The sequence below is a fragment of the Podarcis cretensis genome, assembly GCF_951804945.1.
Source record: "Podarcis cretensis genome assembly, chromosome: 14".
Lineage (NCBI taxonomy): Eukaryota > Metazoa > Chordata > Lepidosauria > Squamata > Lacertidae > Podarcis > Podarcis cretensis.
In genome coordinates, this window is record NC_137183.1 from 2,337,906 (window position 1) to 2,364,990 (window position 27,085).

A 27,085-nucleotide genomic window follows, 5' to 3' on the forward strand; every position below is an offset into this window, starting at 1 on the left:
CGCTGCAGGCAGGCAGCAAATCCTACAGCCCAAAATTTTGCTTCTAAGCGCTAACCTGACAAAGACTGGCTCTCTCCTCTGCATGTGGCCCAGGTGGAAGGGAACGTGTATAAAAATGCAAAAAGGAATCTGTCAAGGGACAGTTTTATTCACACATGTGTGTTCAGGAATCATTATTTGCTCCATTATAGGGAGCTGCTTTATACCAAGTCAGACCAGTGGTCCAGATATTGCTAACACTGCCTGGGCCTCCCCTGGTTCAAGCACAGCTGATCAGACTTCGAGGCCTGTGCACAGCATCCATGCCTTTCAGGGATTTCCCCACTTCCCCTAATCCAAAGCCACCAAGCTGCGAGTCTTCAAGTGTTGTTTATCAGCAACTAGTGCAGAGTGCCCAGTGCTGCCCAGGAATTTGTAGAAACCCCAAAATACTGTGTTTTTAACTGCACTGTGCTATTTGTGAGTTTGCATCCATTGTGCCAAAAAAGCAGGCGACCAAAAGTCACATTTGGGTCCACCATCTTGCTTCAGAATGGCACCCAGCACCCAAACATAAATAGCAACTGCTGCCCCCACCTCAGGAACCCTTGTGCCATGTTTGGCGACAACACCTTGAAAGGTAGCCAAACCTATAGAGAACAGGTGGTCAAAACCACATTCCGAAACATATAGTAGACAGTGGTACCCTGCATCGGTTTCCAAACTGGATGGGTGTTTAGAAACCATAACCATTTGCATAAAGTTACATGCAAGCACTTGCCTGCAATAAATTAAATTAAATAATTCCTGCAGCAGAGAGTGGGGGGCAGGATCCTGGTTGGCTGACATTTCTCGGCTGTCATTAGATTTGGCCTATCAGCTGAAACCCCCAGGGAGGGCAAGACAATTGCCTGGGTTGCCTTCACAAAAATAAAGACAGAGATTAGATAAATATTCGAGGAAACTGCTTTCTAAATGGTCGCTATTTCATATTTTAGCCGTTTGCTTAATGATAGAACAATGCGAGGTTTTTCGCCAATGCTGGAATAGTATTTGTAACATGCATACACACATACACTTTATGATGTTTAAACAGGGTTCTGGTCAGTGGAGGCTGGTCCATGAGGGCAAATGGGAAGCTGCTCCGCCAACTTCAGCCTGTCCTGAGCCAGCCAGCCCCCAGCCCCACCCGCTTGCTTTATTCCTACCAGTTCAGGCTCCTGCCTCTTCCTTAGTCCTGCTGTTGCCCCACACAGAACCCAGCAGGCAGGGATGCGAACTTGAATATAATATTGGGGGGCAGGTAAGCCCTGACCCACATAATCAATGACAAGATGCAGCGCATGCACGCTATATGAATGGCAATGCCCGACAACTTTGGGGGACCCAGCCCACTCTTATATCTTATTTGGGGACAAGGGACCTCAGCCCCTAGCAGTTGGCTCCTATGCCAGCAGGGAAGGGGGGGCAAACTAGAATTAGTTGCCTGGTCCTGCCATTGGCTCTGGTGCCGCCTGCTGTGGGACTCTCTGCCTTCCACCCACAGTCCCAAGGGAGCAGCCTCTACTAGTGCTGGTTCCGCAGGGAGGGGCTACAGCCAAATTACCTGCTCTTCAAAATCCGGTTCCCCAAGCACTTCAGAACAGTTTGTTGAAAATCTGTAGCTATTGCATTACCCAATCAAACTACTGATTTGCGTAGTCCAGGAATCCTTCCTATGGTCCAACTCCCTTCTCCCTGACCATTGGCCACAGTGGGCTTCTTGGGGTTCAGAATCTGGCAAGGCTTTGAGGGCCACAAGTTCCCATCCCTGGTCTATGCTGGCTAGCAGTAGCTCCCCAGAATCTCAGGCAGAGAGACGTCTTTCAGCACCTGAAACGGAAGATAGCAGGAACCAAAGAATTTGAGAGGTCCTGAAAACTTGGAGGGGGCTATAGCTCCACGGTAGGGCACACATTTTGCCTTGAGAAAGCCCCAAGTTTGATATACCGTATTTTTCGCCCTAGAGGACGCACTTTTTCCCCTCCAAAAATGAAGGGGAAATCTGGGTGCGCCCTATGGGGCGAATGCAGGCTTTCACTGAAGCTTGGAGAGCGAGAGGGGTCGGTGCGCACCAACCCCTCTCGCTCTCCAGGCTTCAGGAAGACATCCGCAGCCTAGGCAGCCCTGCGGGAGTTCCCAAAGGGCTGTCTAGGCTGCGGATAGCAGCCTGCCGCCCGGGGTGCGGGGCGCCCTGAAGCAGAGCGCCCCGCACGCCAGGCAGACATCCGCAGCGTGGGGAGCCTTGCAGGAGTTCCCTGCAGGGCTCCCCACGCTGCAGATAGCAGCCTGCCGCCCGGCGCGCGGGGCGCCCTGAAGCAGAGCGCCCCTCGCGCTAGGCAGACATTGGCCAGCCCCACAAGCTCGGGGGACAGCAGGGAGGCGCAGCGCCACCATCCCGCTGTTCCTCAACCTTGTTAGGTTTCCCCAACCTGGTTTTGGGGGGGAAATAAAGGGAAAAATTTTTTCCTTTATTTCCCCCCCAAAAAACTAGGTGCGTCCTATGGGACGGAGCGTCCTATGGGACGAAAAATACGGTACTTTGATCCTCCATGAATTTGCCCAATCCTCTTTGAAAGCCATCCAAGGTGGGGGCCATCACTGCCTCCTGTGGCAGTGAGTTCCATAGCTTAACTGTGCTGTGTGAAGTAAAGTAAAGGTAAAGGACCCCTGACAGTTAAGTCCAGTCGCTGCTGCTGCTGCTGCTGCTAAATATTTGAATGAGGAAGCTACATCAGATGAAGGGGCTGTTTCTTTGTTTGTTGCTGCATGAAAAATCCATACCTGGATTTTAGTCTTCAGAAGAGAAAAATTTAAAATAATAATCTTTGTTCGGCAAAGGGATGCTTCTTGGAAAGGAATAAAAAGCCCACTTTGGGCAAAGATTAATTTCCTGAAGTAGCAATGACTTCCAGGAACATTTCTTATGGTTACCAAATTATACTCCATAACATGGTACAATCACAGGTAAAACCATTTAAAAGAAAAAAGAAAAACAAATGGATCTGAGCTGCTGGCATTCACACCTAATATGTAGCTCCATTTAATCATTGATAATGGGGGGCGGGGTGGAGATACAAGCTATCCTCAGAAATAAACACAGGGGATCTGAAACAGAGCAGGGAGCAGATGCCTTCATTGGAGGGGGGGTCTTTCTTAAAGAGCACACCTTTCCCAAAGCTATCTGCAATGGAATCCAGCATCCTGCTTCCTTGAGAGGATCAAGAGAAGTGACTGCATGCTGTCCTGAATGCTGCCTTCACGCAACAGCAAGATTAAAATGCAATTAAACAAAACTAAGTAAACCGGCAAAACATGCACACAGAGTTGTATATTCCATTCATTCTGGTGCAATCTGTGGAGGAAGGAGACAAGTCCTGCCAAATCTGTCCCTGTGCATCTTTCAAGGCAGCCACACAGTTTCACTGGAGACACATTCCTTGGCCCCACAGCTCGTATCTTGCCAGAGTGCAAAAAAACTAGAGTAATTAATGGTGTGCGCTCTTCTTTAAAAGCAGACATTTTGCTTTCATGCTGTCTGGAACCAGCTTCCTCATTATCTCCTTCCATCATGAGAGACTTCAAACTTCAGCTATGGAGCAAAGCCAAGGGGAAGACATGTTCACGCCCCCCCACCCCACCTATCCCCAGTCATTTTAGACACACATATTTATCCCTTGCTGTGACTAGGATACCTCCAATGGCTGGAGCCTGGGGGCAAAGGGGGGGGGGGAGTGATTCTGAAATGATCACTTGCAACAGGAGAAGGTGGGGGATGCAGCCATAATTTGGGAGTGTGCAGATAAAACAGGAAGCCTTTGAAGCAACAGCATGGAATCATATATACAGGGTGAGTCCTTTAAAAGAGGCCCTGTGGATACAGAGTACACATGTTCCACGGAGCCTCTTCTAAAAGACTCACCCTGTATATCGCTTTTCTGAGGGTCAGGGAGCTACACAACAGGTGTGCCACGCCAGATCAATTCCTCCGGCCAAATGAGGACCTGATCCAACTGAAATTGCACACCTTAAGGCTGCAATTCTCCAAGTAAATGCACACATATGAAGGGAAAATGCAATGGGCTTTCTGCATAAGGCTCCTAAGGCTGCAAATCACCTGGATTTCACGGGGAGAGTTAGGAACATGTTTGAAATCAAGAGAGTTCTGGGGCTGCGAGTTGGATCATGACCCATTTACACACAGACAAGCTCCACGCTCCCCTTGGCTCTGCTCATGGGCGCTCAAGCGGCCGCCTGCCCTTCTCCCTAAATCCAACTCCCCCCCCCCCCGCAATGTTGAGCAGAAGGAGGACTGCAAGCCCCGGTCAGAGGAGCCCCGCCGCCGCCGCCGCCGCCGCCGCCGCCCCGCTTCCCAGCGAGAAAGAGGCGAGGGAGGCGGGTAGGCAGGAGCGCGTCCCCTTCCCTTCCTACCTTCCCAGTCTCTCGGGGCTCCCCGGGAGATGCCCCGGCTGAAGGCGCAGGGATGCGGAGTCAGTCCCGGAGCCCGGCGGGAGAAGCCGGGCAGCCGCAGGCGCCTCTCCTCCGCGCTGGCCAGGGAAGAAGCCCGTCTCCTCCGGCCGCGCGCGCCCGGATCCTCCCGCTCGGCCGCCCCGCCCCCTGGTGGCCGCCGCAGGAAGAGCGCCTTCGCGGGGCCTCCGGGCAGGTCAGCGACAGGTGAGGCCTTCCAGCCGCCCAGGATTGTTTCCTTTGCTCGCTTGTTTGCTGTTTGGGGGATTTTCACACCGCACGTCGTGCTTTTCATTTCATCTTCAAGTTCAGGGAACACGTGCATCAACACACACAGGTAAGATGGAACGAATAGGTCTGCTCCTGTCTTCACCTATAAACTGACTCAGTAAATTCACTTCTTAAAGAAATCAAAATAAGCGCTTTCCTTTTGTCACCCCCTCACAACACACATCCCAAGGCAGTTTCTATCAAGCCTTGCCCCCTTTTCAACTAATGGTGTGAAACAGGAAGGAGGAGCCTTTTCCGCCCCAAGAACCACATTCCCTCCCAAGGAAGCTTCCAGGGGCCACATGCCGGTGACTGGGGGGGCCAAAGGCCAAAGTGGACCAAGCAGCAGACATTCCAGCCGTGCCAAAAGTCAGGGAGGTTTTGATCTGCCTCCATCTCGCCCAGGTGAGCAGCCCAGCCAGAGCACTGGGGAGGGGAGGGAGGGGGGCCTCCGGAGGGGCTTGAGAGCCACATTTCATCCTCAGGCCTCTCAGGCCCCACAGAAGAACATTCAAACTTGCATCCTTAAAGGACAATCACCGTAACAGAAGTGAGGCAGACAGAATATGACAGGTAAAAACCCAGTGGAAAGACACTTTGGGTTTTTAAAGATGCATTCACTGAGTTTTCAAAAGCAATATGCAATAAAAGCAATACAAAACAAAGAACAAGGACAGAGGAGAGCACATCACTGCAGCTGGAACAGGACACTGTTGCAGACACAGAGTCATAAAACAGATTCCAAGAAGGGGGACATTTTGGAAGGAAGAGTCAAATTGTACGATAAGGGAGCTTCACCACCTGGCGCAACATAGGAACCAGCTCCTAGGGCCAAGGGGTCTTCAGCCCTCCAATAAAATATTTGAGGGGGCCAACCCTGCCCCCAAAGTTTAAGGGCATTGTCATTCAAATGGTGTGTGTGTGTGCGCGCGCGCACACACACACACACATCATGTGATCAATTATGTGGATTGGGGCATACCTGCTCCGCCCCCAGTATTTTATTCAAGTTGACATTCAGTGGGATGCTGTTTCTCTTTACGAAGCATGTCAGAAGCCAGGCAACATAAAAATGGTCTCATTTTGCATCCTCTCTTAGAACCATCCTGCAGTGGGTTAAACACTTAGACAAAGTAATACCCTACCAGGGCAGGTGTGTGCACATGTGCCGCCACCCCAGGGGAGGACAGAAAACGCTAACCCCTCACTGCTGCTACTGCCAGGTGAGGACCAGATGAGCGGGGGCAGGGTATGGAGGGTGAAGAGCCCTCTTCACTCTTTCCATGTCAGGCACAGGCAGCCCCCTCCCCCGCTGATGGGCGGTGGCTCCCACGCTGAGCAGGGGCGGGGCGTGGGGGGAGCCCCATCAGCTGGGAGCCAAGTGGGCTAGCGCGTGGGGGGGTGCGTGGTTGACCCCCCATGCTACATCACTGTGCCCCACAGGCTCTCAAACTATCCATCCCTAGAGCAACCTGATGCAGACTTCCAGTGTTTGATTATTTTGAGTCCGGTTGCAAGCAGCTAGGACTGACAGAGCTAGGAGCTTCTTGTGAACAAGGGTGGAATTTAAATCACTTCCAATGGCCAGGAGGGCTAATACTTAGTCTGGAGTTGGAGAGTGGCTCATTGTTGCAGAAAGACCTGTGAATATAGACATAGAGGTTTCAAAAAAGCTAAAGGGGGAATTTTTCTGCAGAGAATTCCATAGTCTGCATTGTTCAAATATTATGTATTTTTTAACTTTGTTGTAACAATTGGGGTGGAGTGGGTGGTAAATCTAGCCTTGTAATTAAGTCCATTATAGTTCTAGGCTGAAAATAAGAAAATAAGCAAAACAAAACCAAAGTAGCTTGTGGTAAGAACATGAGAAGAGCCCTGTAGGATCAGGCCCATGACCCATCTAGGCCAATGCCTTCTGTTCTGCTCAATTCACTACGTCACCATTGCAACACCCTGCACTGCTCCTAGGCTTGGTATCTAGGGTGGCGGAATCAGTCTCACTGCCCTGAATCGGCCTCTGTCTCCAGCAAATGGCATTATAGCCACTGTAGCTGGTAGCCACTGGTAGGGCGCTCCTGTCCATGGCATCAGGTGACTGGCATGCAGGTGGCCCTGCCCACCTACCCAAAGTGGTCTGCAGCATGTTCCATTGGCTGCCCCCTGCCCTGCTATAACTAAAGCCAAGTATGTGCAATGGAAATCCGTGCCCAGGAGAGAAACCTACAACAAAATGTTGCAGCATGGAGTGCCTCCAGTCCAGTTTGGGGCTGAAGTCAGCTAGTCAGCCATGCCCCTTTTGCACAGTACTCCATTAGATTCCCTCTCCACCATTTTTCTATCCTTCCCAGCAGAACTGAAACTGAGGCGAGGCGAGGCGAACCCTTGGGCCTCTCATAATCAGTCCAGGTAAGCAAATCACTCATCACCGTCCTTTTGCACAACCTGTTTACTGACAGGGAAAAGCATGCTTGATGCCAGCACAGATTTGTACCCTCCAAGATTCTTTCCCTTGTGAGTGGGCAGAGATGGAATGTGGATTGTACTCCCTCCAGTTATATCACTGTTGAAGCTTAGGTATTTCTATTCATTTACCTGGATTAACCTTGCTGAATGACAGAAGGAGTTGTGTAAACTCGCCTGGGTGATCTCATTAGACTAGGCAGAGGTAGGTTGAATGGTGAGGGTGGCAGAAGAGACAGATTTGACCCTTAAATCCCAAAACAACAATGTCCTCGGGGAACACATGTGAAAACGGGAAGCAGTTTGCCCACAGTGTTTCCCCAACAGACGTTTCTGAGGCACCCAAAGGAAATATAATGTCAAAAATGTCACCTCTTGCGGCAAGTTCTCCTTTCTCATGTTTACCCTGAAAGACTAACAAATTTATCATGCCCTAAGATTTCATGGACTACGGTCTACTTCGCCAGATGCAGTTGTGGCTGCAGTTCACACAAGTTTAGCTAGAGCTACCCATTCCTGGTTCATGTCTCAGAAATCTATAATTCCACACTCTTATGTAGCAACTGCTGAAGGCTCTAATGTTAATGGTCTATTAATTCATCTAATCCTTAAAATAAAAAAAACTGCTATCAAAAGTGGCCAGGGCCTCATCCTGTGGGTAATGATTTCCATAGGTTAATTTGGAACACATGAGCAATCCCAACAGAATCAAAGTTCTTCCTCTGTCAATTTGTGAGCAATTAAGATGTCTCTTTTACCATCATGGCTGAAAAAAATGCTGAAGTTTTTATCTGATGCTTTCCAATATTTTGTCAAAAAATACCTATCCTCTTGCGGCTGGCGATTTGGGATAGACAGTCCTTAGCCTTCTCTATCTGTGTTCTGTGCACTTCTCACCCTCAAAATACGGGGGGGGGGGGTATCCATTATTTGCTTATTTCTTCTTATTTTACTAGTGGCGATTGCCCTGTGCTGCTTGGGAATTTGTAGAGACCATCAAATATTGTGTATTTTAAATGGATAGTGCAATTTGTGAGTTTGGATCTGTCATGCCAAAAATCAGGCAAAGTCATGCCAAAGTCACATTTTGGTCCACCCTCTTGATTCAAAATGGCGCAGGGCATCCAAACATCCATGAATATGGACACTCCCACCTGAGTTTGGCAGCAGTATCTCAAGAGGCAGCCAAAACTATGTCAAAACATGGGTGAAGTCATGCCAATGGCCTGTTTCAGTCTGCTATCTTGAATCAAAATGGTGCCCGGCATCCGAGTGTCAATGAGGACTGCCACCCCCATGTTGGGAACCCTCTTGCCGATTTTGGTGATGGTATCTTGAGAGGTGGCCGAACCTGTGGAGAACAAATGGCAGATAGGCGGAAAAATCACTTTCCAAAATATGGAATATATATTTTAGGTAAAGGTAAAGGGACCCCTCACAATTAGGTCGAGTCTCAGATGACTCTCGGGTTGCAGCGCTCATCTCGCTTTACAGGCCGAGGGAGCCAGCATACAGCTTCTGGGTCATGTGGCCAGCATGACTAAGCCGCTTCTGGTGAACCAGAGCAGCGCACGGAAACGCCATTTACCTTCCCACCGGAGCGGCACTTATTTATCTACCTGCACTTTGACATGCTTTCAAACTGCTAGGTTGGCAGGAGCAGGGACTGAGCAACGGGAGCTCACCCCATCACAGGGATTCTGATTAGCAAGTCCTAGGCTCTGTGGTATAACCCACAATGCCACTCGCGTCCCAATATATCTTTTAAGACATAGCTATTTCCCAAGTTAGGGACGCAGGTGGCGCTGTGGGTTAAAGCCTCAGCGCCTAGGGCTTGCCGATCGAAAGGTCGGCGGTTCGAATCCCTGCGGCGGGGTGCGCTCCCGCTGCTCGGTCCCAGCGCCTGCCAACCTAGCAGTTCGAAAGCACCTCCGGGTGCAAGTAGATAAATAGGGACCGCTTACCAGCGGGAAGGTAAACGGCGTTTCCGTGTGCGGCTCTGGCTCTGGCTCTGGCTCTGGCCAGAGCAGCGATGTCACGCTGGCCACGTGACCCGGAAGTGTCTCCGGACAGCGCTGGCCCCTGGCCTCTTAAGTGAGATGGGCGCACAACCCCAGAGTCTGTCAAGACTGGCCCGTACGGGCAGGGGTACCTTTACCTTTACTTTACCTATTTCCCAAGTTGGTGAGGAATATATATTAATAAACATTCAACACCTCCCTTCCTTCATGATGCACCAGGCCAGTGTGATGTCAAGCAGACAGCTGAACTGCTGCTGAACCGTCACTCTTCTCATGCAGAGGGGCAGGATAGGAATCCTGTCATGGTGTCATTACAAATATAAAATAGATTTTAATTACATGTGGCATCTTACAAAAAGCGTACAGAGAAAACAGATGCAAGCCAGCAACCTTGGGACATGACTTGCCTGCTGTAGGTCTCTGGTTCTGCTGCAGATTAAGACAGACAAGTGAGACAGATGTTCCTGTGACTTAGCCAAAGGAAGATCTGCATTTCTTTTTAAAAAATCCTGATGTTAGTTATGCAAGAGCTTGCTGAGCATGTTATGTAAAGAAATTTGGGGGGTGCCAAGTGACAGGAGGCATGCAGAGGAGGGCGACCAAGATGATAAAGGGTTTGAAGGCAAGCCTTGTGAGGAACAGTTGAAGGCGTTACGTAGGTTTAGTCTGGAGAAGGGAAGGCTAATAGGTGATACCACAGCCCAGTGGCGTAGCATGGGGGGTGCAGGGGGGGCCGGCCGCACCGGGCGCAACATCTGGGGGTTAGGGTTAGGGGACGCAAATCCACGGGTTAGGGGGCGCAAATCCATGGGTTAGGGGGCGCAAATTACTTGCCCACGCTACGCCACTGCCACAGCCATCTTCAAATGGCTGCCTCTTGAGATACTGAAGGACTGATTGTCACATGGAAGATGGAGCAAGATTTTTTCCCCTGGGTTCCATTAAAGTACAAATTCTCACACATTATTATACACATTATTGTGTGCCCTGATTATAAGCTATATTATATGAGTAATATATTATACATGTAATTTATGTGCATATACACTCCAGGTTTCCTAAAATAACCACCACACAAAAATGTGAAAAGGCACAGGACCATAACAACAATGCATCAATGGCGAGAAGACAAGAGAGAAAACATCATTACAGTTACAAAGTGTATATTTCAGTGATGCTTACAAGGAACCATGTAGCACAAAAGAATTACTAGTGTACTGCAGAATGCTGTAAGCAGCTGAGAAGAGATAGGCTTCCACATCATGTTCTGTTTCAGATATCTTTCTCTGAAAGCAACACCACTAGGAGGACACCAGAAATATTTACAGTATCTCTCCAAAAAAGTTACTTGATTCCAAGAGGACAAGGCCTCTGCAAGGTCCACATTATAAACCTGAAGTCTTGAAGTCCTCCCAATCGTGAAAAGACTTTATTTGCGGAGTGAGCAAAGGTTGGAGAAATAGCTGTTTCCTCTGGTTAGGGCTGCTTCTTAGGATCTTCTGGCTGTTTCACATTTACTACAGTGCATCAGTGTGTGAGGTGAAAGTTGGCCTATTTCCAACGACAGAACCAGTGAAAACTTTTCAGGAAATGGCTATGGCACTGAACGCCCCTCCCCTCTCTTTGGGAGCCTGCCCATTTACCCCCGTCTCCAAAGGATTAAACGAAGGACTAATTACTTCATTGGCTGTTCTGACAGAGAAATGTGTCAAAAGTTTCAGGAGGTGGTGAAAATGTAGTTTTATTCGTTTGTCTGACATTTCTCAGTGTTGCAGTCTCCATGATGTGCCCACAGCTGCCAAGCTCAAGGAGGAACTGGCTCATGGCTTTGATCAATGGTGCTTGTAGAGCCTCCAGAAAGGAAGTCCTAACCCCTGGCCTTTGAGGGAAGCGCTGAGGGTTCGTTCCAAAATTCCTCCTCCCACAGATTACAGTTCTTTCGGTGTGGTTAATTAAAGCCCTGTTACAAAGCAGGCAAAGGGGGCAGAGGAGGGGACATTTGACGCCATGAACATTTACCTCATTAAGCAACGTGTGCCAAGCAGACACACATGCACATCTTCAGAGAGGTTGTGCTTCAGCCAAAAGCTACCTATTAAAATGCAAACTACACTAATGAAGTCTTCTTGGCAGTGGGGTTATATTTACAGTTAGGCATGGCAAGAGGGGTTTTACAATGACCGTTTAAAAAACCAACAACCCACCGGGAGTTCTAAAATGTTTGCCAAACTTAGTAGTGCAAGATTTCTCAAGGTCGCTAATGGAAACGAGGACTTGCTTCCATTTCATGGTTAGAGGGTGTGCCTCTGCGACACCTGAGTAACAGATTGCCCAGGCATCTAACTAAAACAATTTAGCCATGCTTCCAAAATTTTCCTCATTTGGATTTCTCACTGGATGTTTAAAGTTTCAAAATGTCTTCCCATCCTGCAAAACAGCAGGACTAATGAATGTGAATTCTCCATTGTTCTAATACCTGTTCTAATAGCTAGTTCAGGTGGGAAGTGCCAACAGAAATGGGTCCAAAGTGAGGCTACTGAGAAAGAAATTATCAGAAGTGCATATGGAACTCTCTCCCACAGGGGCAGAGACGGCCCCTAACTTGGATGGCTTTAAAAAAGGATTAGATCAATTCATGGAGGAATACTAGCCATGATGGCAATGTTCTGCCCTCATGATCAGAGGCAGCCATGCTTCTGATTCCAGGGACTGGAAGCGGGGGAGAGGGCTGCTCTGGTTCTCAAATCCTGCTTTCAAGTTTCCCAATGGTATCTGGATGGCCAATGTCAGAACAGGGTGCTGCACTAGGTGGGTCTGATCCAGAAGGCTCTTTTATCCTCAGAGGAATGCTGACATTTGCAGAAATACTGCATTGGAGGAAAAAATGAGGGACAACCCTCTTCGCCTCCCCTCCCCCTAAAAAAACCCTCAGACAAGGACTAAACATACTCAGTAGCAATGAAGGTTGAGAATCAATTGGAAAAGAAAATTGAAATCTGGGAGGTGGGAGGGAAGACTGTAATGACCTGCTGGAGGAGGGTGCAGCTACTGGGCTAGAACTATGGAAAGGGGGAAGGAGAAGAAGGTGAGGATGTGCTGCAATACTTTGCTGCAGTTCCCACTTGACCTTTTTCTATGTCTGAATTTTGCACACTGGACTTGCACAACACGTACCATGCATTTGAAGGCCTGCATCTTTCTCCCTTCCACTTCCATTGCCCATGTGGATAGCCTTTAATCCCTTGATAGTCCTCATTAGCACACACAGGACACAGCAGGGCTGCCTTCTCAGGACTGATCAGCTCACTCATGGGACTCGTTTTAAAACTTGGGGTGTCTAGGGTGGCATCCCCATAACACATTTTTATCTGTTGCACCTAAATGCTAAAAGTTAGACTCTGTTTTGATGGATAGGACCTTAAACACCAAATCTTTCTCTTGAGCAGAGAAATGTAAACGGAGAAAAGAATTTGAGGGTTCTTGATAGTACTAGGTAAAACCAAGCACTAAAGGTTCTGAACATTCAGTCTTTAGATTTTTGACAATTTTATGACCAGTGGTCTCCGGTAGGAAAAGCAAGGGAAATTTGTTCCCTAGAAATACTTCTTCATACACAAGTTAGTAGTGATAGGTTTAGAGCTGGCCCACAGATGAGGCAGCATGAATGAGCCGACTCAGGCAGTGAAAACCTAAGAGGAGGTGCATTGCCCACCCTCCCACCCCCACCACCGCAGCTCTGCTTTGCCAATGATCTCCCCAATCGGGGGGGGGGGGGGCTCTGCAGGATTCCTCCCTTCGCCAAGTCAGGGAGAGGAGAGATGTTCTGCCACCCAGCGTTGCCACCAGGAGAGGAGGGAGGGGAAAGCCCTTGCAAAGCCTCACAATTTTGCCTCGGGCTAACAACGTCTCAAAATCTAAAAATCTAAAAATCATGCTAAAACCATCCCAATGAAAAGGAAATGCAAGAAAGCAAAGTGGCTGTCCAACGAGGCCTTACAAATAGCGGGGGAGAGAAGGCAAGCAAAATGCGAGGGAGATAGTGAAAGATACAGGAAATTGAATGCAGATTTCCAAAGAATAGCAAGGAGAGACAAGAATGCCTTCTTAAATGAGCAATGCAAAGAAACAGAGGAAAACAATAGAATGGGAAAAACCAGAGATCTGTTCAAGAAAATTGGAGATATGAAAGGAACATTTCGTACAAGATTACCATAATAAAAGACAAAAGTGGATAGGACCTAAAAGAAACAGAAGACATCAAGAAGAGGTGGCAAGAATACACAGAGGAATTATACCAGAAAGAAATGGATGTCTCGTACACCCCAGGTAGTGTGGTTGCTGACCTTGAGCCAGACATCCTGGAGGGTGAAGTCAAATGGGCCTTAGAAAGCACTGCTAATAACAAGGCCAGTGGAAGTGATGATATTCCAGCTGAACTATTTAAAATTTTAAACAATGATGCTGTCAAGGTGCTACACTCAATATGCCAGCAAGTTTAGAAAACTCAGCAGAGGCCAGAGGATTGGAGAAGACCAGTTTACATCCCAATCCCAAAGAAGGGCAGTGCCAAAGAATGCACCAACTACCGCACAATTGCACTCATTTCCCACGCTAGCAAGGTTATGCTTAAAATTCTACAAGGCAGGCTTAAGCAGTATGTGGACCGAGAACTTCCAGAAGTGCAAGCTGGATTTCGAAGGGGCAGAGTAACCAGAGACCAAATTGCAAACATGCGCTGGATTATGGAGAGAGCTAGAGAGTTCCAGAAAGACATCTACTTCTGCTTCATTGACTATGCAAAAGCCTTTGACTGTGTCGACTACAGCAAACGATGGCAAGTTCTTAAAGAAATGGGAGTGCCTGATCACCTCATCTGTCTCCTGAGAAATCTCTGTGGGGGACAAGAAGCTACAGTTAGTACTGGATATGGAACAACTGATTGGTTCAAAATTGGGAAAGGAGTACGGCAAGGCTGTATATTGTCTCCCTGCTTATTTAACTTATATGCAGAATTCATCATGCGAAAGGCTGGGCTGGATGAATCCCAAGCCGGAATTAAGATCACCGGAAGAAATATCAACAACCTCAGATATGCAGATGACACAACCTTGATGGCAGAAAGTGAGGAGGAATTAAAGAACCTTTTAATGAGGGTGAAAGAGGAGAGTGCAAAATATGGTCTGAAGCTCAACATCAAAAAAACAAAGATCATGGCCACTGGTCCCATCACCTCCTGGCAAATAGAAGGGGAAGAAATGGAGGCAGTGAGAGATTTTACTTTCTTGGGCTCCATGATCACTGCAGATGGTGACAGCAGCCACGAAATTAAAAGACGCCTGCTTCCTGGAAGAAAAGCAATGACAAACCTAGACAGCATCTTAAAAAGCAGAGACATCACCTTGCCAACAAAGGTCCGTATAGTTAAAGCCATGGTTTTTCCAGTAGTGATGTATGGAAGTGAGAGCTGGACCATCAAGAAGGCTGATCGCCGAAGAATAGATGCTTTTGAATTATGGTGCTGGAGGAGACTCTTGAGAGTCCCATGGACTGCAAGAAGATCAAACCTCTCCATTCTGAAGGAAATCAGCCCTGAGTGCTCACCGGAAGGACAGATCCTGAAGCTGAGGCTCCAATACTTTGGCCACCTCATGAGAAGAGAAGACTCACTGGAAAAGACCCTGATGTTGGGAAAGATGGAGGGCACAAGGAGAAGGGGACGACAGAGGACGAGATGGTTGGACAGTGTTCTCGAAGCTACAAACATGAGCCTGCCCAAACTGGGGGAGGCAGTGGAAGATAGGAGTGCCTGGCGTGCTCTGGTCCATGGGGTCACGAAGAGTCGGACACGACTAAACGACTAAACAACAACAACAACGTCTCAAGCTGCCCCGGACATCTGTAGAAATGATTCCCTTATCTGAGGATATTAAGACTTTACAATGCAAGGGCCCTGCTGGATTTAAGAGCGTAAGAAGAGCCTGTGGGATCAGGCCAACGGCCCATCTCACCCAGGAACCAGTTCTCAACCTGGCCAACCAGATGCCTCTATTGAGAAGCCAGCAAGCAGGATTCAAGCCACACACTCCTCTCCTGTGTCTCCAGCAACTGGTATTCAGATATTACAACTTGCTTCCCAATGCGGCCAGACAGATGCTTTTTAATAGAAAAACATAGCTGCGCTGGATGAAATGAGGGTCCACCACATCAGGCTTCCCATTTCCCCCAACAGGGTGCCTCTAGGAAGCCCACAAGCAGGGCCTTTCCTGCAGCTGCCCCTCATTGGTTCACTGCCTTTGCACAGTCAATGTTTTATTTATGGGCCACAACATACATTTAAAGCACGACGATGACGCTTTAAATAGTCAGGAATTCTGGGAGCTGCAGTTTGTTAAGGGTGCCAGGAGATGTTAGGAGGCCCCTTATCCCCTCACAGAGCTACAATTCCCAGAGTTCCCTGGGAAGAGGGATTGATTTGTCAACCATTCTGAGAACTGTACCTCTGGGAACCTTCCTTTCTTTAAGCCACCTGCTCTTCAGCTCAAAAACTAAGGCGGAATGTGTCTTTTGAACCCTGATCATGTTCTAAAGATTGATTAAAGAATACAAACAGCTTTGCAGGCTGCTGTTGTCTCTGCTCAAGCCCCTGAGCTTGTACCTGGCTACACCAGGCGTGCACGAAAGGGAATCTTGGAGCAGCCCTCAGCCCCCTCCCCCTGCCGAGGCAGCCAAGCCAGAGACGGTGTTTGTTAAGCCTCTTGCTCATGTCAAACCTTTGGCTTCTGTTTCAGCTTTGGCAAGATGGAGCACGTAGAATTGCCACGCTAATAAATTACAAAAATGAAACACACAGAGAGGGGAAGACTAAATTTAGAAGCTGATTCTGTAAAAGAAAAATGTGAAAATTCTTGACCAATGGGAAAGCAAAGTTATTTCAAGACCAGGCAATTTCTGGGCAATCATGGGTTTGGGGAGGGAGATTAATGTAGGGAGATTTGTTTACAACATTTGCGTCCTCTAAGGAGCTCAAGGTGGAAACATGGTCCTCACTTCCATTGTTTATCCTCACACCAACCCTGTGAGGCAGGTTGGAGTAAGAGCAAGGGATGACAGAGGTATGAACACACATCCCCCAGGACACATCAGAAATACAGCTCTTCTTTGCCTGAGGATACATCTCCCACATTTTGTTCAAGGATTTTCCTTCAAGACATTCTGTGACATTATGGAAATTCAGCCAATGTCCCACCATGTCCCAGCCACCTCCGCCCCATAAAGCCACCCTAAGAGAGCCACCATTAAACACATTAAAACAAATGTCAAGACAAACAGCAGCAGCAGCAGCAGCAGCAATATACCCTTTTGTCAGCAAAAACAGTAAACAGAGTTGGACCTGCATATATCCCTGGGGAAGGAATGCCACAGAGTGGGTTCTACAATGAAGAACATTTGATTCAATGTCCTGGCAGATTTTGCTTATGGAAATGAAAAGATGAGGAGCAAGACCTCTCCAGCTGATCTAACAAAATAGGGAAATATATTCAGGTAGGCCCTAAAATAGTCTGTTCAAGATTTTGAACATTTTGAACATTTTAAAAGTGTGTGCCTAGTGCTTGCTGATCATCCCTGTACCTTCACTAGGCAGAAGATTAGAAGATGCAAAGCAATTTGATTCTTAGAAGTTTATTTTGTGTGCTTGCTAGATCATTTGCTTATTTGTTTTCATTTTTGGACTGTGTGTCTTCCCATAAGATCCCATAGCAGTTCATAACATAATCAGATGAAACACAACATCACAAAACAATATTTAAAACAATAAAAAACCTTCTGGTGCGAACACATTACAAGCATAAGCACTTCCTGTATGGCAGCAGGCTAAAGAATCACTAATGGGCTCCACAGAAGTTTTATCTCTTAAAAGCCTGAAGCAAAAGGTACGTTGTCATTTGACAGGGCTGGCCCAAGGAGAAATGCTGCCCAAGACAGAACAGCAAATGATCCCTGATCCTCTTGTAGGAATGGGAGAAAAAAAATCAGTCTGGTATCATTTAGTAACAATTCACACTTCCCCACTTCCGGGTTAGCGCCTCTGGCAATGGCGGAATTCCTCTGATCAGGAGGAATTTACTCCGTGGAAACAGGGTCTGGCCGCCACGGCGAAGGCGGAGACCCACTAAAAATCACAGGCAGGAGAAGCCTGTGAACCTGGGATTCGGCTGGCACCTTTTGCGCCTCCCCTACTCGCGGGGAGATCCAGTTTCGGAGATCCAGAGCGACGTGGGGTGAGTGGTGCAGTGCTTCGAATTGATTGCTTTTTTCACGGAGTGAAGCCGCATTGCTGTTGCCGGAGAGCGCTGACTTTTTCCTGTGGACAATTTGACTTCAAACAACTACCCGTGAGTAGAACGGAAAATTGGATTTACAAACGTCTTAATTTGGCACCGAAACGGGAAGGTTTTAAACAGGAAGTCCGCCTTCCCCTTTTGTAAATAGATTGAAGCAAAGACGCTGCAAGCTAAGGTCTTGGAAAGTCTTCTGTAAAGGATTAAACTTCCATCGATTAAAACTATTAAACCCCCCCTTGGAAGCAGGAGAAGAGGGGGGAAATTTTGGATCGCGCAAGCCTGCAGGAGAGAGTGTTGAAAATTAAATCACCACTGCTCTGAACCTGGAAAGGGTTCTGCCAGTAAGATTGACGTTTTGAAGTTCATTGGCTGTGAATAGAACGTATCTTGACAGTTAGCTAAATAAGAGAAATATATTGTTTCCATTGTCCTCTTCTGCGTTTAAAAAGGAGGAAAAGTAACTGAAAATTGAAACTATATTTACTGTTTGAACTGTGCTTAAAAGGATTGACAGAAATAGAAACTGTTTCCCTCTAGAGGGAGCTTTTGAAACTGTTATAAGAGCTGAGCTGGGGGAACCAGCTGCAAGATAAGAGACTGTGAGAATCAGGGATTGACCTTGGACTATTTGAGAATGTCGACAGAAGAAGCTTTAGTGATTGCATTATGCAAGATAAGTCACTCGTTGGAACAACTCCACAAGAAGACAGATGTCATGACTACTAAAATTGATAACTTGGGACAAAAAGTGACTAACTTGGGACAAAAAGTGGCCATCAATACTGAAATTATTCAGGATCTGATACAGGAATCTACTTTGACAGGGCAAATTGTCGAGAAGGCGAAGGAGAAAGTTGCTGTTGTTGAACCTAAAATAATACAAGTGGGAGTCCCAGCCTTACAGAGGCAAATTGAGGACTATAAGTTGAGGCCTTTTATGACTGATTTTAGAAAAAGTCAGATTTTGAGGATCGGAGCCCTGCCGGGACTGGAGAAGGAAAGTTGGATAGATCCCTTCATGCAGGGATTTACTGACTTTTGGGATTTGGACTTGGGTTGTGAGGAGATTGGAGCTGTGGGGGCCTTTGGATTTGGAGGAATTTTGAAACATGTCCTGAAATACCTTATGGATTTTAGATTTAAACATGGAGATTTGGTTGACCTGTCGAGAAGGAATAAAAGCATTGCTAGGCTGGAGCTTCCCCGAGATCTGCTATTCAGTATCAAAGGAAGGAAAATATGAACAAGATCAGTAGAAGACAAAGTAAAGTGCATGTATAAATATGAAGAAGACCTACAGAAGGGACTTGGAAAAGAGTTAAGAGCCTCGGACAGAAGATCACCAGGTTGATGGACTATTTGGAATTGACGAATGACTGGCAGTATCCGAGATCAGGGAGAAGAGATGGTGGAAGAAGATTGGAAAAAGTTTTAAAGTTTATTTTTAGAAATAGAAATATTGTAGAATTAGTGAGTGTTAGAAAAATGTTGGAATGAAATCTTATGGCTTTACAGGTAGTTGAAATGTTATAAGGAGTTAAGCATAAATAAGCATTATAGTATTAATGGAAAATAAGGGTAAAAATAAGTTAAGATATTTATATGACAGAAAATAGAGAAAGATGGAAAGGAATTGCTGAAACAATTAATAGAAGTGGAATACAAAAAGGGAGGTGAGAGGAGGTCGATGAAACAAGGGAATGAAAGATAAGGCATTGAAATGGTACAATGTATGTTTTTAAATTGTTTTTGTTTTGTTTTGTTTAGGTTAATGTTGTGTTTTGTATTGTTTATATATTGTATTATATTGTTTTTTCCTTCTCTTGTTTTTTTTCTTTTCTTTTTTTCTTTTTTTTCTCTTTTCTTTTTGTAAGTTTTAAAAGTAATAAATATTATTTTTTTTAAAAAATCACACTTCCCAAAACAATATACAATATAATATCCTTTGAAATTCACGCTTCTCCAGATTTCGTGATGCAGTTCTCCAGACAAAGAGCAGGGACAAAGATATGTATATTAAAAGAAAATGTGCATTAAAATGCATGCATGTGATGGCCTGGGATTCGGACTCGGAGGCTGAACCTGAGGAATCCCAGCCTGCACAGGAGTCCCCGCCTCCAGAACCAGCTGAGCCGGGGCTGGGGCCTGAGCCTGAAGGGTCCTCACCTGTGCTGGATCCTCAGGTGCAGGCACCAGCTGAGTCTGCTCTGGCTCCTGAGGTGATGGAGGACCCATTGCCTGCAGGTGCTCCACTCTCAGCCCCTTCAGAGGAAGCTGAGGTTGCCTCTGGGTCCGGGAACCCTCCAGCCTCTCCTGAGCTGCAGAGGCTCAGGGCAGAGAGGCGGAGGGAAGTAAGTTCTCGCAAGAGGAGTGCTTGCCTCCAGGCCAGGAGAGGCAAGTCACCTGTGGACCGGGGCCGCCCTATGCCTCGGGGCAAATAAAAGCCGGCCAGCCCCAGTCCCAGGTTGCGGGAGCAACATTGTTGGTAGCCTGTTCCTGCCTGCACCCTGTCCTGCTCTTCTACCAGAGTTCCTGACCTCACCCGACTCCCTGCCTTGGACCCTGCTTCAGCTTTGACGGACAGCCTCCATACCGTACCCTTAACCTTGGACTGGAATCGGACCTCGCTGCACGGTTAGCCCTCGGGACCAGCACAATGTATATGTGAAAACAACATGCAGAAATGAATTTTATTAAGGAAATCTGCTTGCAAAAATGTTTATGCTCAGCAAAATTGCATTCAGGAACATGTACATTAGGAGGAACATATGCTAAAATGCTGGTAAATTTTCATGAGGACTTTCTAAAATAAAAAATTAAACATCGGAACCAATGCAGGAATGTGGAGAAATGAACTCAATATCACCTTATTTGTCCAATCTTGAGTTGCTGTTGTTGTTAGGAAAATTCCTAAGCAGATAAAGCTGGGAATGTTCACAAAAGCAATGCACGATCTATTGAGCCCATAGCACCTCCTTTGAAAGTTACTGGCCTTCTGAGTCAGGCCGATGTGCTGGAATAATGTGAGGTGATGGCTCCATCCTTGAGTCCTTGATTAACTTTGCTTTCCATCAAAGCATTGCTTGTCAATGGCCAACACAATAGCTAATAAGGGAGGCCATTGGGGTTAGCTAAATGGCAATAATGCCTCTCTCTATGTGTCCCACCACCTTTTTTATTTTGCAAATAGCAAGTCAGCCTCAGAAAACTTGAAACCTGCATTCAAGTACAGGTATGAGATGCAGATCAAAGGAACTGTTCCATTTGCTGCAACATGGTTTACAGAGCTGGGCCTTATGGCCACAGCCAATCTTTATGGAGAAAGAGAAAGGAGAAGAGGCAGGCAAGAGTGGACAAAAGTCTTTGTCAATTCTTCAAGTAACTCATGGAGAGGAGTTCTAGTAGAGATGTTTCAATTGCACAAAAGCCGAATTCAATTCTGTATGAAGTAGGACACTGGTGAGAGACAACTCAAGACATTTGGGTGTCTCCTGTAACCCCTGCCAGGGAAGAAGGGGTGAGTGAAGATCCGTATCAGGAGCAAGTGAATGATAAAGATCTACATTGGGATCTGCCTCCTGAGGCTGTTGCCTCGTCTTGCCTCCTGGTTGAGCCAGCCCTGGCATTGATCCAATAGAAAACTTAGTTGATTAATTGCATGCATTGCAGTTTATTAACCAAAGGTTTGATTTGGGTAATGATTTTGCTCAAGTACATAGCATACTTTAAGACAATGCATGCATTTCTCATAGAACACAGAGCAAATATTGTGTTGTTTTGTATAATTATGCTTCCAACTTAAGAAAATTTGTTCACCCTAACTACAAGGTTTGACTGGAAAGTTCAGTGAAAGGTCACAGAAATGAGACAGCAAGAAATATTCAAACATACAATTGGCATCAGAAACCCACAAAATGCTCACAATTGTGTACAGAGATGAGGCTGTAACTCGAAAGATAGTGTATGAGTGGTTTAAGCGTTACCGTGAAGGGCTGCAGACCATCAAAGATGACCCTCGTTCTGGCAGACCGTCAACAAGCAGAACAGTTGCAAATGTCGACAGAGTTCGTGAGTTATTGATGCAGGATCAGCCAAATGACGGCAAAAGACTTGCATATTCTGCGTGAAATCATTACTGAGGTTACTGAGTTGTTCCACCCTCCATATTCTCCCAATCTAGCCCCACCGAATTTATTTTTCCCCCAAAACTGAAATCTGCATTGAAAGGGCACAGATTTTCCAACATTTCACATGTCCAAGCTGCTGTGACGAGGGAACTGAAAGCAGTATGAAAAGAGGACTTCTCCAGAAGTTTCCAACAGTTCTGCGAACGTTGTCAATGGTGAATCGTATCAGAGGCGGCCTACTTTGAAGGCCTATAAGGCATGTATGTTCAAATATTTCTCACTGTCCAATTTCTGTGACCATTTACTGAACTTTCTGGTCACACCTTATATTTGTATTGCAAGTTTTATTCTCACTCCACAAGCAAGGAGTTAGTCACTATTCCTCATTTCCACTGGTGGCTCTTTTAACAGTCCTCCAAAGAAACACCATGGGAGTTACAATGGGCAATTGGAGTTTAGAGAAACTTCTGAGTGGTTGCTCCATTTCTAAGATGGGGAAAAGGCAACTGAGGCTGGGCCGGAGAAGCAAAGAGTTTAGTGGGTAAATGCTTGTTTAGGGATTGAATGCTTCAAGGGGGAAGGGTGGAGAGTGAAGATGGAAACATCTTACTATGCATTTCAGAGGTTATCCTCTGCTTCAAGAGGAGCATGTAGACATTCCTGGGTCTCCTGGTTAACCAGTGCAAAAAGTCTTTGGACAAAACCTCTGTGCTCTGGGCCAGACCACACAGAGCAACCCTGCAAGGAGCTGCCGGTGGGAAAGCTGAAATATCAGTGCAAATAAAGGGCTGCATCTGGAGAAAAATATCTGAACTCAGGCAAGCCACTGGCTGCATCTGCCTTCCTGCCAGTGAAAATAGTTTTTTAGCAAAGGTCTGAAGGATAATTGATACTTCACAAAATAAACCACCCTGTTTGAATAGGCATCTGAATCACGTTGATGACTTATAATGTTCACATTTGCTTGGAAATTGTTTACCTGAGACTTGAATGCTTTTTCCAAAAAAAATGTATTGACATTTTACGTCCCTGGTCTGCAGCTCAGTGGCAGTGTGTTGTTTTAATTATTGGTATTATTTGGTTTCTTTTGCAACAAGAGATACAGAGAAAACTAAACCTGAAATCAAGGCAATTCACAAATATTAGAGCATCTGCTTTGCATGCAGGAAGTCCCTGGTTCATTCACCAGCATCTCCAGGTCCTGCCTGAAACCCTGAAGGGCTGCTGCCAGTCAGTGTAGACAATACTGAGCTACATGGACCAAATGGCCCAATTCAGTAAAAGGCAGCAGTGCTCCTGTGTTCATAGCCACAACCTTGAGAGACCTTCTTAAAGCTCAAAAGTGGTGTGGGATAGTTTTATAATTTAAAAAACTGAATGTCTCCTTAAGTTCAGTAGGGCTTTCCTCCTGCTAAAACAATCTGGATGGGATGGATGCTGCAGCCCTAGTGGAGCATGACCTCCCTGATTTCTGTTTGCAGTTGTGGGAGATGTACTCTTAAAAATTCAAAAAGGCAGAGTAGATTATTTATTATTATTACTATTATTATTAATCACTTCATCTTGTCCAAGGTAACCCAAAGTTACTTACAACCAAATGGGTAAGTGGCTCTGTAAGGAAAACAGACTCTGCATGAGGTGAGCGGGGGGGGGGTGCATTCCACAACCCAGAAGGCTCTCACCTGCCTCACCTGATACAGAGGTAGGGATCCTGGAGAAGGAAGGGTCTCCGAGGAGATCCAGATTCATGAGAGGAAAGGTGGCTTATTTTGGTTGCGCTGTAAACTTTGCTTGCCCTTTCTGTGCTCACAAAGGCAGTCTACAGTCAGGGGATTTCTTTCTGGCAATTGAGAGGTTCTTTTTTGGTCAAGGTAAGCCAGATGTTCCAACTTTGCTAGCTCTGTCCTCCCCTGATTTATAGCCCCTGCCACCAAACAATCCTAGGAGTAAAAAGCAGCTCCACATTCCATGTCTGCTTGGCCTAGGAAGAAAAGCACAGGCTAGCGGGGGGGGGGGGGGGGAGATGAGTTTGCCCCTGGGGTTCCATGTAACGGAGTCGTTCAGAAGCCAAGGTGCAGCCTTGAGATAGTTGCAGACCTATACAGAAGGCTATGGAAAACAAGGACAAAGTAGAGCTCAGCCCCTAATGAGGTATGAAGATGCTGCCAGATTTCTGCTGGAAATTGTTTTTAATTGAGCTGAAGTTGATTTTCCACTAAACCACTTAACAAACTGTTCAGGGCCATTAGAACAAAATGCAAAGAGCTCCAAAAAGGATATCTCCAAACGGAAGGAATGGGCAGCAAAGCGGCAAATACAAATCTATATAAACATGCATTAACTGAAGCACAGGGTTGGTTTTTTCTTTCTTTCTTCATTTCACATATATGCTCATAGGAACTAGTAGTGACTGACCAGGAGTGAGACCTTGGGGTCATATTTAATTTTTACTTGTTTCATTGCATTTACATTCCCCCTTTTCCCCAAGAAGCTCCAGGTGGTGTACATGGTTTTCTCTCTCCTCATCTGATCCCCACAACAACCCTGTGAGGTAGGTTAGGCCAAGAAGCAGTGACTGGCCCCAATGGGCTTCATGGCCAAGATTTGGACCCTGGTCTCCCAGGCCCCAGTCCAACACCCAAACCATTGTTGCACACTGGCTCTCAATGAAGATGCTGACTGAGTGCGAGTCAGCTGTAGAAAAAGCAAATTTCCATGCTAGGGGTCATGAGGAAGGAAATGAAAATAAAGCTACCAATATCAATAAAGGTGACAACCTTCTCAGGGGTCCAGATCAGCAGAGCAGACCCTCTGCCACCCTCAGAAGCTCAGGTGATGGTGGTCGTGATGGTGGTGGTGCATTCTCTGCATCAGCCCCAACAAAGGGGTGTTTGGCAACTTCATTATACAGGTTTTTTTGGCAAATACTTTGGCAAATAGTTTGGAAAAATTGAAGAGAGATTTTGCTCAATTCAGCTGGTAAGATCAGTTTTTCACAAGGCACAGCCATGGAATAACGAGAAAAGCTCTCATACCTGGAGGGAATTGATCGGTACACAATCTGGTCAAAATACAGGTCTAGTAAAAGTGCAGATGAGCTCTGCAGTAAATCCTTTCTTTCACAGTACTCAGCAACACAAACGCATACTGAATTCTAATTTGTGTGAGCGATGTCACCATTACATACGTGGCAATGCTTAGCATTCTTGGCCTAAGTCTGGATAAGTCTGTCAATAGTGCATGATGGAAATATAGAACCTCCCTGTACAGATGCAGTCTGAATCCCAGTCGTTGTGGTCAAACAACCAGGGAGGGCTGTTGCCTTCACAGCTTGCACATGGGATTATCATTGGCCTGATCCAGCAGAGCTTTTCTTATGCGAACTTTTCAGGGCAATTGTTCTACAGCCAGACCACTAGACCAACTTGCACCCACCCACCCCACCCCACAGGATGATAGGCTGGCAACAGGTATTTAGTCAAAGTTATGGTCAGTGTGAAAAGTTTACTGCATCCTGTTGACACACACTCAAAATTAACAGATCATGGTGAGTTGCCTTCTGGTTTCTTGGCTGGTTTTATCACAGATAAATATGATGAGCCATTAAGTCTAGAGGGCATACAGATGCCTGCTATGGGGCTACGAAGGCACAAGGGCGAGTGCTCGGACACAGCAACACACACACCAGATAATACACGGCTGGAAAGCCAAGCCTTTCTCAAAACGCTGGCATGACTTGTTTCACCAAATGTAAATTACGTTAATGCCATTAAAGTTTCTCGTATATCCAAATAAGATGTCTAGACGATGGGAGTGTATATAAAGTAATGCAAACACAACATTTCATAGGCCCAGTTTCTTCACCACTGTATTTTGAATTAACTTTACAATCATTTGTCTAACAGTATATTTCAAGCCGATGGAAACCAGATGTGATTCTGGGCGATCCTCCCTTGCACTTAAGTGTTAAAGGCACGAATGGAGACATGCAAGGGGGGGGCTTCTTTCCCCCCTTTCTTATCCTGATTCTTGCATGGGTACAGAATACGCAGTTTCTTGGGAGGTGAAATCTAGCGCCTTCTGTGCATGGTCCCCACTTTAAGCAGAAGGGGGTTTCGCTTCAGTATCCAGATTAAGCCCCCCAACATGTGAGGTGGAATATGAGGTGGAATACATCTTGCTAATGTATGGAGGGGGGTCATCAATCAAGCTAACTAAAAAGGGGACTATTTGGCCTGAACTGAAATAGTATCACTTCCATGGGCACGGCTGCTGAGCGAGCGCCAACAGGACCGATCTGAGCACATTACTCTTTGAAGAGGCTTGGAAGGCAAGCTGACAGGGGGCTCAGAGCTACAATATTCAGAGTGGAAAGGCAACACAGTTTCTTTGTTTTTTAAATACTATCAATAATGGTGGCTGTGGTTCAAACTGCAACATTGCAGGACCACCACCCTCAAAATTCCAATCGGTATATCCCACCTAGGGTTATAAAACCCCATGGGTGTCACCAGAGGGGGCGGGGGGATCCCTCCCCACTTTCTCCCCTGACACATAGATAAACTTCTATCATGAACATGCACTGTTATTTTTCCTTCAAATATCTTAAAATGTAAGCTGCAAGTCACCACCTAGAAAAGCAGAAGCTTACGAAAAGCATGGCCTATTGCTCAACATCCATAAAAAAGTGCTGCACCAACAGGCACAAAGCAACCCCTCTGCAGTGCCACAAATCCAACTCAACAGTGTTATGTTGGAAAGTGTTGATCACTTCTCCTACCTGGGCAGCTATCTTCCCACAATGGCCGACACTGATGCCAAAATCCAGCATCACCCAAGCTCTGCGAGTGCAGCTTTTTCCCGATTGAAGGGCAGAGTGTTTGAGGACCAGGACATTTGCAGGGAAACCAAGATGCTTGTTTACAAAGCTGTTTACTCCCAACTTTACTGTACACTTGTGAAACATGGACCACTTATAAACACCATCTCCCACACCTTGAAAGATTCCATCAATGGTGTCTCCGAAAAATTCTACATATCACTTGGGAAGACAGGCGAATTAATGCCAGTGTACTGGAAGAAGCAAATATCACCAGTGTTGAAGCAATGATTCTTCAACATCAACTTTGTTGGACTGGTCATGTTGTGCAGATGCCTGATTATCATCTACCAAAGCAATTACTCTATTCCAAACTTAAAAATGGAAAGCGTAATGCTGGTGGTCAACAAAAGAGGTTTAAAGACTGTCTCAAGACAAATCTAAAACAATGTAGGATAAACACGGACAACTGGGAAACACTGGCCTGCAGGCGCTCCAGTTGGAGAACAGCGTTTATCAAAGATGTCATGGACTTTGAAGACACTTGAACTCAGGACGAAA

General features: G+C 46.4%; 2 protein-coding genes across 3 annotated transcripts in view; both read right to left on the reverse strand.

Moving 5' to 3' along the window:
* The window catches only part of LOC307202957 (thrombospondin type-1 domain-containing protein 4-like), a 122,548-nt gene extending 117,979 nt beyond the window's left edge, over window positions 1–4,569 (reverse strand). For both annotated transcript variants that reach the window (XM_079953423.1, XM_079953424.1), the window contains exon 1: window positions 4,450–4,569. The gene's annotated coding sequence lies outside the window, so the exon portion shown is untranslated. The remainder of the gene's footprint in view (window positions 1–4,449) is intronic.
* LRRC49 (leucine rich repeat containing 49) overlaps window positions 1–27,085 on the reverse strand; it is a 115,892-nt gene that overhangs the window by 8,981 nt on the left and 79,826 nt on the right. The gene's annotated exons all lie outside the window — the stretch shown is intronic.